The sequence below is a fragment of the Schistocerca americana genome, chromosome 1 (genome assembly GCF_021461395.2).
Source record: "Schistocerca americana isolate TAMUIC-IGC-003095 chromosome 1, iqSchAmer2.1, whole genome shotgun sequence".
NCBI lineage: Eukaryota > Metazoa > Arthropoda > Insecta > Orthoptera > Acrididae > Schistocerca > Schistocerca americana.
In genome coordinates this window covers 9694827-9708643 of record NC_060119.1, presented here as the reverse complement: position 1 = coordinate 9708643, position 13817 = coordinate 9694827, and positions in this window count along the sequence as shown.

The window sequence follows — 13817 nt, the reverse complement described above, 5'->3', positions numbered from 1 at the left end:
AATTCCGATGGAATTTCTGTGTCTCATGGTCAATAAGAAGGTCCATGGGATGCAGTACACCTGAAGTGAAGCATCGGAATCTACAACTGGTGTCACAGGAATGGTTCAAAACAAAGACAGTAAGAAGAGTCAGTCTTCTTGTACTTAAGTCGGCATTGTGCCTTTTCTATTTAATTCCGATGCAATTTCTGAGTTTCATCATCAATAAGAAGGTCAGAGGGATACAGTAAACCTGAAGTGAAGCATCGGGGTCTATAACTAGTGTCACAGGAATGGTTCAAAACATAGTCAGTTAGAAGAGTCAGTCTTCTTGAACTTGAGTCGGCATTGTGCCTTTCGTATTTAATTCCAATGCAATTTCGGTGTTTCTTCGTCAATAAGATGGTCCAAGGGATACAGTAAACCTGAAGTGAAGCATCAGAATCTATAACTAGTGTCACAGGTTCGGTTCAAATCATAGACAGTAAGTAGAGTCAGTCTTCTTGTACTTAAGTCGGCATTGTGCCCTTTCTATTTAATTCCGATGCAATTTCTGTGTTTCATCATCAATAAGAACGTCAGGGGGATACAGTAATCCTGAAGTGAAGCGTCGGGGTCTATAACTTCTGTCACAGGAATGGTTCAAAACATAGTCAGTAAGAAATGTCAGTCTTCTTGTACTTCAGTCGGCATTCTGCCTTTTCTATTTAATTCCGATGCAATATCTGTGTCTCATCGTCTATAAGGAGGTCAGAGGGATACAGTAAACCTGAAGTGAAGCATCAGAATCTATAACTAGTGTCACAGGAATGGTTCAAAACATAGACAGTAGGAAGAGTCAGTGTTCTTGTACTTAAGTCGGCATTGTGCCTTTTGTATTTAATTCCGATGCAATTTCTGTGTTTCATCATCAATAAGAAGGTCCAAGGGATACATTAAACCTAAAGTGAGGCATCGGAATCTATAACTAGTGTCACAGGAATGGTTCAAAACATAGTCAGCAAGAAGAGTCAGTCTTCTTGTACTTAAATCGGCATTGTGCCTTTTCTATTTAAATCCGATGCAATTTCTGTGTTTCGGCGTCAATAAGAATGTCCAAGGGATACTGTTAACCTAAAGTGAAGCATCGGAATCTGTAACTAGTGTCACAGGAGTGGTTCAAAACATAGTTAGTAAGAAGAGTCAGTCTTCTTGTACTTCAGTCGGCATTGTGCCTTTCCTATTTACTTCCGATGCAATTTCTGTGTATTATCGTCAATAAGAAGGTCAGAGGGATACAGTAAACCTGAAGTGATGCATCGGAGTCTATAACTAGTGTCACAGGAATTGTTCAAAACATAGTCACTAAGAAGAGTCAGTCTTCTTGTACTTAAGTCGGCATTGTGCCTTTTCTATTTAATTCCGATGCAATATCTGTGTTTCATCGTCAGTAAGAAGGTCAGAGGGATACAGTAAACCTGTAGTGAAGCATCGGAATCTATAACTAGTGTCTCAGGAATGGATGAAAACATAGACAGTAGGAAGAGTCAGTCTTCATGTACTTAAGTCAGCATTGTACCTTTTCTATTTATTTCCGATGCAATTTCAGGGTTTCATCATCAATAAGAATGTCCAAGGGATAGAGTAAACCTAAAGTGAGGCATCGGAATCTATAACTAGTGTCACAGGAAATATTTCAAAACATAGTCAGGAAGAAGAGTTAGTCTTCTTGTACTTAATTCGGCATTGTGCCTTTTGTAATTAATTCCGATGCAATTTCTGTGGTTCATCTTCAATAAGAAGGTCAGAGGGATTCCGTAAACCTAACGTGAAGCAACGGAAACTATAACTAGTGTCACAGGAACGGTTAAAACATAGACAGTAAGAAGAGTCAGTCTTCTTGTACTTAAGTCTGCATTGTGCCTTTTGTATTTAATTCCGATGCAATTTCTGTGTTTCATCGTCAATAAGAAGGTCCAAGGGATACAGTAAACCTAAAGTGAAGCATCGGAATCTATAACTAGTGTCACAGGAATGTTTCTAAACATAGTCGGTAAGAAGAGTCAGTCTTCTTGTACCTAAGTCGGCATTGTGCCTTTTCTATTTAATTCCGATGCAATTTCTGTTTTTTATCGTCAATAAGAAGGTCTGAGAGGTACAGTAAACCTGAAGTGGAACATCGGAATCTATAACTAGTGTCACAGGAATGGTTCAAAACATAGACGGTAAGAAGAGTCAGTTTTCTTGTACTTAAGTCGGCGTGGTGATTTTTCTATTTAATTCCGATGCAATTTCTGTGTTTTATCGTCAATACGAAGGTCTGAGAGATACAGTAAACCTGAAGTGAAGCATCGGAATCTATAACTAGTATCACAGGAATGGTTCAAAACATAGACAGTAGGAAGAGTCAGTCTTCTCGTACTTAAGTCGGCATCGGGCCTTTTGTATTTAATTCCGATGCAATTTCTGTTTTTCATCGTCAATAAGAAGGTCCAAGGGATAAAGTAAACCTGACTTGAGGCATCGGAATCTATAACTAGTGTCACAGGAATGGTTCAAAACATAGACAGTAAGAAGAGTCAGTCTTCTTGTACTCAAGTCGGCATTGTGCCTTTTCTATTTAAATCCGATGCAATTTCTGTGTTTCGTCGTCAATAAGAAGGTCCAAGGGATACAGTAAACCTAAAGTGAAGCATCGGAATCTGTAACTAGTGTCACAGGAATGGTTCAAAACTTAGTCAGTAAGAAGAGTCAGTCTTCTTGTACTTAAGTCGGCATTGTGCCTTTTCTATTTACTTCCGATGCAATTTCGCTGTTTTATCGTCAATAAGAAGGTCAGTGGGATACTGTAAACCTGAAGTGAAGCATCGGAGTATATAACTAGTGTCACAGGAATGGTTCAAAACATAGTCAGTAAGAAGAGTCAGTCTTCTTGTACTTAAGTCGGCATTGTGCCTTTTCTATTTAATTCCGATGCAATTTCTGTGTTTTATCGTCAATACGAAGGTCTGAGAGATACAGTAAACCTGAAGTGAAGGATCGGAATCTATAACTAGTGTCACAGGAATGGTTCAAAGCATAGGCAGTAGGAAGAGTCAGTGTTCTTGTACTTAAGTCGGCATTGTGCCTTTTGTATTTAATTCCGATGCAATTTCTGTGTTTCATCGTCAATAAGAAGGTCCAAGGGATACACTAAACACATAGTAGAGAATCGGAATCTAAAACTGGTCTCACAGGAAATGTTTAAAACATAGTCAGCAAGTAGAGTCAGTCTTCTTGTACTTAAGTCGGCATTGTGCATTTTCTATTAAAATCCGATGCAATTTTTGTGTTTCGCCGTCAATAAGAAGGTCCAAGGGATACAGTAAACCTAAAGTGAAGCATCGGAATCTGTAACTAGTGTCACAGGATTGGTCCAAAACTTAGTCAGTAAGAAGAGTCACTGTTCTTGTACTGAAGTCGGGATTGTGCCTTTTCTATTTACTTCCGATGCAATTTCTCTGTTTTATCGTCAATACGAAGGTCAGAGGGATACTGCATACCTGAAGTGAAGCATCGGAGTCTATAACTAGTGTCACAGGAATGGTTCAAAACATAGTCAGTAAGAAGAGTCAGTCTACTTGTACTTAAGTCGGCAATGTGTCTTTTCCATTTAATTCCGATGCAATATCTGTGTTTCATCGTCAATAAGAAGGTCAGAGGGATACAGAAAACCTGTAGTGAAGCATCGGAATCTATAACTAGTGTCACAGGAATGGTTCAAAACACAGACAGTAGGAAGAGTCAGTCTTAATGTACTTAAGTCATCATTGTGCTTTTGCCATTTATTTCCGATGCTATTTCTGTGTTTCATCACCAATAAGAAGGTCCAAGGGATACAGTAAACCTGAAGTGAGGCATGGGAATCTATAACTAGTGTCACAGGAATGGTTCAAACCATAGTCAGGAAGAAGAGCCAGTCTTCTTGTACTTAAGTCAGCATTGTGCCTTTTTTATTTAATTCCGATGCAATTTCTGTGTTTTATCGTCAATACGAAGGTCTGAGAGATACAGTAAACCTGAAGTGAAGCATCGGAATCAATAACTAGTGTCACAGGTATGGTTCAAAACATAGACAGTAGGAAGAGTCAGTCTTCTCGTACTTAAGTCGGTATTGTACCTTTTGTATTTAATTCCGATGCAATTTCTGTTTTTCATCGTCAATAAGAAGGTCCAAGGGATAAAGTAAACCTGAAGTGAGGCATCGGAATCTATAACTAGTGTCACAGGAATGGTTCAAAACATAGACAGTAAGAAGAGTCAGTCTTCTTGTACTTAAGTCGGCATTGTTCCTTTTCTGTTTAATTCCGATGCAACTTCTGTGTTTCATCGTCAATAAGAAGGTCAGAGGGATTCAGTAAACCTGAAGTGAAGAATCGGTATCTATAACTAGTGTCACAGGAATGGTTCAAAACATAGACAGTAGGAAGAGTCCGTCTTCTTGTACTTAAGGCGGCATTGTGAATTTTTGTATTTAATTCCGATGCAATTTCTGTGTTTTATCGTCAATAAGAAGGTCGGAGGGATACAGTAAACATGAAGTGAAGTATCAGAATCTATAACTAGTGTCACAAGAAAGGTTCAAATCACAGACAGTAAGAAGAGTCAGTCTTCTTGTACTAAAAGACGGCATTGTGCATTTTGTATTTAGTTCCGATGCAATTTCTGTGTTTCATCGTCAATATGAAGGTCAAAGTGATACAGTAAACCTAAAGTGAAGCATCGGAATCTGTAAGTAGTGTCACAGGAATGGTTCAAAACATAGTCAATAGGAAGAGTCCGTCTTCTTGTACTTAAGTCGTCATTGTGCCTTTTCAAATTAATTCCGATGCAATTTCTGTGTTTTGTCGTCAATAAGAAGGTCAGAGGGGTACAGTAAACCTAAAGTGAAGCATCAGAATCTATAACTAGTGTCACAGGGATGGTTCAGAACATAGACAGTAGGAAGAGTCCGTCTTCTTGTACTTAAATCTGCATTGTGCCTTTTGTATTTAATTCCGATGCAATTTCTGTGTTTCATCGTCAATAAGAAGGTCATGGGGATACAGTACACATGAAGTGAAGCATCGGAATCTATAACTAGTGTCACAGGAATGGTTCAAAACGTAGACAGTAGGAAGGGTCAGTCTTCTCGTACTTAAGTCGGCATTGTGCCTTTAGTATTTAATTCCGATGCAATCTCTGTGTTTCATTGCCTATAAGAAAGTCCAAGGGAAACAGTAAACCTGAAGTGAAGCATCGGAATCTATAACTAGTGTCACAGGAATGGTTCAAAACATAGACAGTAGGAAGAGTCAGTTTCTTGTACTTAAGTCGGCATTGTGCCTTTTGTATTTAATTCCGTTGCAATTTCTGTGTATCATCATCAATAAGAACGTCCAAGGGATACATTAAACCTGAAGTGAGGCATCGGAATCTATAACTAGATTCACAGGAATGGTTCAAAGCATAGTCAGTAAGAAGAGTCAGTCATCTTGTACTTAAGTCGGCATTGTGCCTTTTGTATTTAATTCCGATACAATTTCTGTGTTTCATCGTCAATAAGAGGGTCCAAGGGATACGCTAAACATATAGTGAAGAATCGGAATCTATAACTGGTCTCACAGGAAATGTTCAAAACATAGTCAGCAAGTAGAGTCAGTCTTCTTGTACTTAAGTCGGCATTGTGCATTTTCTATTTAAATCCGATGCAATTTCTGTGTTTCGTCGTCGATAAGAAGGTCCAAGGGATACAGTAAACCTAAAGTGAAGCATCGGAATCTGTAACTAGTGTCACAGGAATGGTTCAAAACTTAGTCAGTAAGAAGAGTCAGTCTTCTTGTACTTAAGTCGGCATTGTGCCTTTTCTATTTACTTCCGATGCAATTTCTCTGTTTTATCGTCAATAAGAAGGTCGAGGGATACTGTAAACCTGAAGTGAAGCATCGGAGTCTATAAGTAGTGTCACAGGAATGGTTCAAAACATAGTGAGTAAGAAGAGTCAGTCTTCTTGTACTTAAGTCGGCATTGTGTCTTTTCCATTTAATTCCGATGCAATATCTGTGTTTCATCGTCAATAAGAAGGTCAGAGGGATACAGAAAACCTGTAGTGAAGCATCGGAATCTATAACTAGTGTCACAGGAATGGTTCAAAACATAGACAGTAGGAAGAGTCAGTCTTCATGTACTTAAGTCAGCAATGTGCTTTTGCTATTTATTTCCGATGCAATTTCTGTGTTTCATCATCAATAAGAAGGTCCAAGGGATACAGTAAACCTGAAGTGAGGCATCGGAATCTATAACTAGTGTCACAGGAATGGTTCAAAACATAGTCAGGAAGAAGAGCCAGTCTTCTTGTACTTAAGTCGGCATTGTGCCTTTTTTATTTAATTCCGATGCAATTTCTGTGTTTTATCGTCAATACGAAGGTCTGAGAGATACAGTAAACCTGAGGTGAAGCATCGGAATCTATAACTAGTGTCACAGGAATGGTTCAAAACATAGACAGTAGGAAGAGTCAGTCTTCTCGTACTTAAGTCGGCATTGTGCCTTTTGTATTTAATTCCGATGCAATTTCTGTTTTTCATCGTCAATAAGAAGGTCCAAGGGATAAAGTAAACCTGAAGTGAGGCATCGGAATCTATAACTAGTGTCACAGGAATGGTTCAAAACATAGACAGTAAGAAGAGTCAGTCTTCTTGTACTTAAGTCGGCGTTGTTCCTTTTGTGTTTAATTCCGATGCAACTTCTGTGTTTCATCGTCAATGAGAAGGTCAGAGTGATACAGTAAACCTGAAGTGAAGCATCGGTATCTATAACTAGTGTCACAGGAATGGTTCAAAACATAGGTCGGAGGGATACAGTAAACATGAAGTGAAGTATCAAAATCTATAACTAGTGTCACAAGATTGGTTCAAAACATAGACAGTAAGAAGGGTCAGTCTTCTTGTACTTAAGACGGCATTGTGCATTTTGTATTTAGTTCCGATGCAATTTCTGTGTTTCATCGTCAATATGAAGGTCAAAGGGATACAGTAAACCTAAAGTGAAGCATCGGAATCTGTAAGTAGTGTCACAGGAATGGTTCAAATCATAGTCAATAAGAAGAGTCCGTCTTCTTGTACTTAAGTCGGCATTGTGCCTTTTCAAATTAATGCCGATGCAATTTCTGTGTTTTGTCGTCAATAAGAAGGTCAGAGGGATACAGTAAACCTAAAGGGAAGCATCGGAATCTATAACTAGTGTCACAGGGATGGTTCAGAACATAGACAGTAGGAAGAGTCCGTCTTCTTGTACTTAAGTCGGCATTGTGCCTTTTGTATTTAATTCCGATGCAATTTCTGTGTTTCATCGTCAATAAGAAGGTCATGGGGATACAGTACACATGAAGTGAAGCATCGGAATCTGTAACTAGTGTCACAGGAATGGTTCAAAACATAGACAGTAGGAAGAGTCAGTCTTCTCGTACTTAAGTCGGCATTGTGCCTTTTGTATTTAATTCCGATGCAATCTCTGTGTTTCATTGTCTATAAGAAAGTCCAAGGGAAACAGTAAACCTGAAGTGAAGCATCGGAATCTATAACTAGTGTCACAGGAATGGTTCAAAACATAGACAGTAGGAAGAGTCAGTGTTCTTGTACTTAAGTCGGCATTGTGCCTTTTGTATTTAATTCCGATGCAATTTCTGTGTTTCATCATCAATAAGAACGTCCAAGGGATACATTAAACCTGAAGTGAGGCATCGGAATCTATAACTAGATTCACAGGAATGGTTCAAAGCATAGTCACTAAGAAGAGTCAGTCTTCTTGTACTTAAGTCGGCATTGTGGCTTTTGTATTTAATTCCGATGCAATTTCTGTGTTTCATCGTCAATAAGAAGGTCCAAGGGATACACTAAACATATAGTGAAGAATCGGAATCTGTAACTAGTGTCACAGGAATGGTTCAAAACTTAGTCAGTAAGAAGAGTCAGTCTTCTTGTACTTAAGTCGGCATTGTGCCTTTTCTATTTACTTCCGATGCTATTTCTCTGTTTTATCGTCAATAAGAAGGTCAGAGTGATACTGTAAACCTGAAGTGAAGCATCGGAGTCTATAAGTAGTGTCACAGGAATGGTTCAAAACATAGTCAGTAAGAAGAGTCAGTCTTCTTGTACTTGAGCCGGCATTGTGCCTTTTGTATTTAATTCCGATGCAATATCTGTGTTTCATCGTCAATAAGAAGGTTAGAGGGATACAGTAAACCTAAAGTGAATCATCTGAATCTATAACTAGTGTCACAGGAATGGTTCAAATCATAGACAGTAGGAAGAGTCGGTCTTCTTGTACTTAAGTCGGCATTGTGCATTTTGTATTTCATTCCGATGCAATTTCTGTGTTTCACCGTCAATAAGAAGGTCCAATTGATACAGTAAACCTGAAGTGAGACATCGGAATCCATAACTAGTGTCACAGGAATGGTTCAAAACATAGACAGTAAGAAGAGTCAGTCTTCTTGTACTTACGTCGGCATTGTTCCTTTTCTATTTAATTACAGTCCAATTTCTGTGTTTCTTCGTCAATAAGAGCGACAGAGGGATACAGTAAAACCGAAGTGAAGCATTGGAATCAATAAGTCGTGTCACAGGAATGGTTAAAACATAGTCAGTATGAAGAGTCAGTCTTCTTGTACTTAAGTCGGCATTGTGCCTTTCGTATTCAATTCCGACGCAATTTCGGTGTTTCATCGTCAATAAGAAGGTCCAAGGGATACAGTAATCCTGAAGTGCAGCATCGGAATCTATAACTAATATGACGGGATCGGTTCAATACATATACAGTAAGAAGAGTCAGTCTTCTTGTACTTAAGTCGGCATTGTGCCTTTTCTATTCAATTCCGATGCAATTTCTGTGTTTCATCATCAATAAGAGGGTCAGAGGGATACAGTAGACCTGAAGTGAAGCATCGGAATCTATAACTAGTGTCACAGAATGGTTCAAAATATAGTCAATAAGAAGAGCCAGTCTTCTTCTACTTAAGTCGGCATTGTGCCTTTTCTATTTATTTCCGATGCAATTTCTGTGTTTTATCGTCCAGAAGAAGGTCAGAGGGATACAGTAAACCTGAAGTGAAGCATCGGAATCTATAACTAGTGTCACAGGGATGGTTCAAAACATAGACAGTAAGAAGAGTCAGTCTACTTGTAATTAAGTCGGCATTGTGCCTTTCGTATTTAATTCCGATGCAATTTCTGTGTTTCATCGTCAATAAGATGGTCCAAGGCCTACAGTACGCCTGAAGTGAAGCATCAGAATCTATAACTAGTGTCACAGGAATGGTTCAAATCATAGACAGTAGGAAGAGTCCGTCGTCTTGTACTTAAGTCGGCATCGTGCTTTTTGTAATTAATTCCGCGGCAATTTCTGTGTTTCATCGTCAATAAGAAAGTCAGAGGGATACAGTAAACATGAAGTGAAATATTAGAATCTATAACTAGTGCCACAGGAATGGTTCAAAACATAGACAGTAAGAAGAGTCAGTCTACTTGTAATTAAGTCGGCATTGTGCCTTTCGTATTTAATTCCGATGCAATTTCTGTGTTTCATCGTCAATAAGATGGTCCAAGGCCTACAGTACGCCTGAAGTGAAGCATCAGAATCTATAACTAGTGTCACAGGAATGGTTCAAATCATAGGCAGTAAGAAGAGTCAGTCTCCCTGTACTTAAGTCTGCTTTTTGCATTTTCTACTTAATTCCGAAGCAATTTCTGTGTTTCATTGTCAATAAGATGGTCAGAGGGATACAGTAAACCTGAAGTGAAGCATCGGAATCTATAACTAGTGTCACAGGAATGGTTGAAAACATAGACAGTAGGCAGAGACAGTCTTCTTGTACTTGGGTCGGCATTGTGCCTTTAATATATAATTCCGTTTCAATTTCTGTGTTTCATCGTCAATAAGAAGGTCAGAGGGTTACAGTAAACCTGATGAGAAGCATGGGAATCTATAACTAGTGTCACAGGAATGGTTCAAATCATAGGCAGTAAGAAGAGTCAGCCTCCCTGTACTTAAGTCTGCTTTTTGCATTTTCTACTTAATTCCGAAGCAATTTCTGTGTTTCATTTTCAATAAGATGGTCAGAGGGATACAGTAAACCTGAAGTGAAGCATAGGAATCTATAACTAGTGGCACAGGGATGGTTCAAAACATAGACAGTAGGAAGAGTCAGTCTTCTTGTACTTAGGTCGGCAATTTGCCTTTTGTATTTAATTCCGATGCAATTTCTGTATTTCATCGTCAATAAGAGGGTCAGAGGTATACAGGAAACCTGAAGTGAAGCATCGGAATCTATAGCTAGTGTCACAGGAATGGTTCAAAAACATAGAGAGTAGGAAAAGTCAGTCATCATGTACTTGAGTCGGCATTGTGCCTTTTGTATTTAATTCCGATGCAATTTCTGTGTTTCATCGTCAATAGGAAGGTCAGAGGAGTACAGTAATCCTGAAGAGAAGCATCGGAATCTATAACTAGTGTCACAGGAATGGTTCAAATCGTAGACAGTAGGAAGAATCAGTCTTCTTGTACTTAAGTCGGCATTGTGCCTTTTCTATTTAATTCCGATGCAATATCTGTGTTTCATCGTCAATAAGAAGATTAGAGGGATACAGTAAACCTGAAGTGAGACATCGGAATCCATAACTAGTGTCACAGGAATGGTTCAAAACATAGACCGTAGGAAGAGTCAGTCTTCTTGTACTTAAGTCGGCATTGTGCCTTTTCTATTTAATTCCGATGCAATTTCTACGTTTCATCATCAATAAGAAGGACAGAGGGATACATTATACCTGATGTTAAGCTTCGGAGTCTATAACTAGTGTCACAGGAATGGTTCAAAACATAGTCAGTAAGAAGAGTCAGTCCTCTTGTACTTAAGTCGTCATTGTGCCTTTTGTATTTAATTCCGATGCAATTTCTGTGTTTCATCGTCAATAAGAAGGTCCATGGGATACAGTAAACCTAAAGTGAAGTATCGGAATCTGTAAGTAGTGTCACAGGAATGGTTCAAAACATAGTCAATAAGAAGAGTCAGTCTCCTTGTACTTAAGTCGGCATTGAGCCTTTTCTATTTAATTCCGATGCAATTTCTGTGTTTTATCGTCAATAAGAAAGTCAGAGGGATACAGTAAACCTGAAGTGAAGCATCGGAATCTATAACTAGTGTCACAGGGATGGTTCAAGTCATAGACACTAGGAAGAGTCCGTCTTATTGTACTTAAGTCAGCATCGTGCCTATTGTATTTAATTCCGATGCAATTTCTGTGTTTCATCGTCAATAAGAAGGTCAGAGGGATACAGTAAACATGAAGAGAAGTATCAGATTCTATAACTAGTGTCACAGGAATGGTTCAAAACATAGACAGTAAGAAGAGTCAGTCAACTTGCACTTAAGTCGGCATTGCGCCTTTTGTATTTAATTCCGATGCAATTTCTGTGTTTCATCGTCAATATGAAGGTCCAACTGATACAGTACACTTGAAGTGAAGCATCGGAATCTATAACTAGTGTCACAGGAATGGTTCAAATCATAGACAGAAAGAAGAGTCAGTCTTCTTGTACTTAAGTCGGCTTTGTGCATTTTCTATTTAATTCCGATGCAGTTTCTGCGTTTCATTGTCAATAAGATGGTCAGAGGGATACAGTAAACCTGAAGGGAAGCATCGGAATCTATAACTAGTGTCACAGGAATGGTTCACAACATAGACAGTAGGAAGTGTCAGTCTTCTTGTATTTGACTCGGCATTGTGCCTTTTGTATTTAATTCCGGTGCAATTTCTGTGTTTCATCGTCAATAAGAAGGTCCGAGGGTTACAGTAAACCTGAAGAGAAGCATCTGAATCTATAACTAATGTCACAGGAATGGTTCAAAACATAGACAGCAGGAAGCGTCAATCTTCTGGTACTTAAGTCGGCATTGTGCCTTTTCTATGTAATTCCGATGCAATTTTTTTTTTATCGTCAATAAGAAGGTCAGAGGGATACAGTAAACCTGAAGTGAGGCTTCGGAATCTATAACTAGTGTCACAGGGATGGTTCAAAACATAGACAGTAGGAAGAGTCAGTTTTCTTGTACTTAAGTCGGCATTGTGCCTTTTGTATTTAATTCCGATGCAATTTCTGTGTTTCATCGTCAATAAGAGGGTCAGAGGGATACAGTAAACATGAAGTGAAGTATCAGAATCTATAACTAGTGTCACAGGAATGGTTCAAAACATAGACAGTAGGAAGAGTTAGTCTTCTTGTACTTGAGTCGGCATTGTGCCTTTTGTATTTAATTCCGATGAAATTTCTGTGTTTAATAGTCAATAAGAAGGTTAGAGGGATACAGTAAACCTGAAGTGAAGCATCGGAATCTATAACTAGTGTCACAGGAATGGTTCAAACATAGTCAGTAAGGAGCGTCAGTCTTCTTGTACTTAAGTCGGCATTGTGCCTTTTCTATTTAATTCCGATGCAATTTCTGTGTTTTATCGTCAATAAGAAGGTCAGAGAGATACAGTACACCTGAAGTGAAGCATCGTAATCTATAACTAGTGTCACAGGTTCGGTTCAAAACTTAGACAGTAGAAAGAGTCAGTCTTCTTGTACTTAAGTCGGCATTGTGCCTTTTATATTTAATTCCGATGCAATTTCTGTGTTTCATCGTGAATAAGAAGGTCAGAGGGATACAGTACACCTGAAGTGAAGCATCGGAATCAATAACTAGTGTCACAGGAATGGTTCAAATCATAGACAGTAAGAAGAGTCAGTCTTCTTGACTTAAGTCGGCATTGTGCCTTTTCTATATAATCCGACGCAATTTCTGTGTTTCATCGTCAACAAGAAGGTCAGAGGGATACAGTAAACCTGAAGTGAAGCATCGGAATCTATAACTAGTGTCACAGGAACGGTTCAAAACATAGACAGTAGGAAGAGTCGGTCTTCTTGTACTTAAGTCGGCATTGTGCTTTTTGTATTTAATTCCGATGCAATTTCTGTGTTTTATCGTCAATAAGAAGGTCCAAGGGATACAGTAATCCTGAAGTGCAGCATCGGAATCTATAACTAATATCACAGGATCGGTTCAATACATATACAGTAAGAAGAGTCAGTCTTCATGTACTTAAGTCGGCATTGTGCCTTTTCTATTTAATTACAGTCCAATTTCTGTGTTTCATCGTCAATAAGAGCGTCAGAGGGATACAGTAAATCCGAAGTGAAGCATTGGAATCAATAAGTCGTGTCACAGGAATGGTTAAAAACATAGTCAGTAAGAAGAGTCAGTCTTCTTGTACTTAAGTCGGCATTGTGCCTTTCGTATTCAATTCCGACGCAATTTCGGTGTTTCATCGTCAATAAGAAGGTCCAAGGGATACAGTAATCCTGATGTGCAGCATCGGAATCTATAACTAATATCACAGGATCGGGTCAATACATATACAGTAAGAAGAGTCAGTCTTCTTGTACTTAAGTCGGCATTGTGCCTTTTCTATTTAATTCCGATGCAATTTCTGTGTTTCATTATCAATAAGAAGGTCAGAGGGATACAGAAAACCTGAAGCGAAGCATCGGAATCTATAACTAGTGTCACAGGAATGGTTCAAAATATAGTCAATAAGAAGAGTCAGTCTTCTTGTACTTAAGTCGGCATTGTGCCCTTTCTATTTATTTCCGATGCAATTTCTGTGTTTTATCGTCCAGAAGAAGGTCAGAGGGATACAGTAAACCTGATGTGAAGCATCGGAATCTATAACTAGTGTCACAGGGATGGTTCAAATCATAGACAGTAGGAAGAGTCCGTCTTCTTGTACTTGAGTCGACATCGT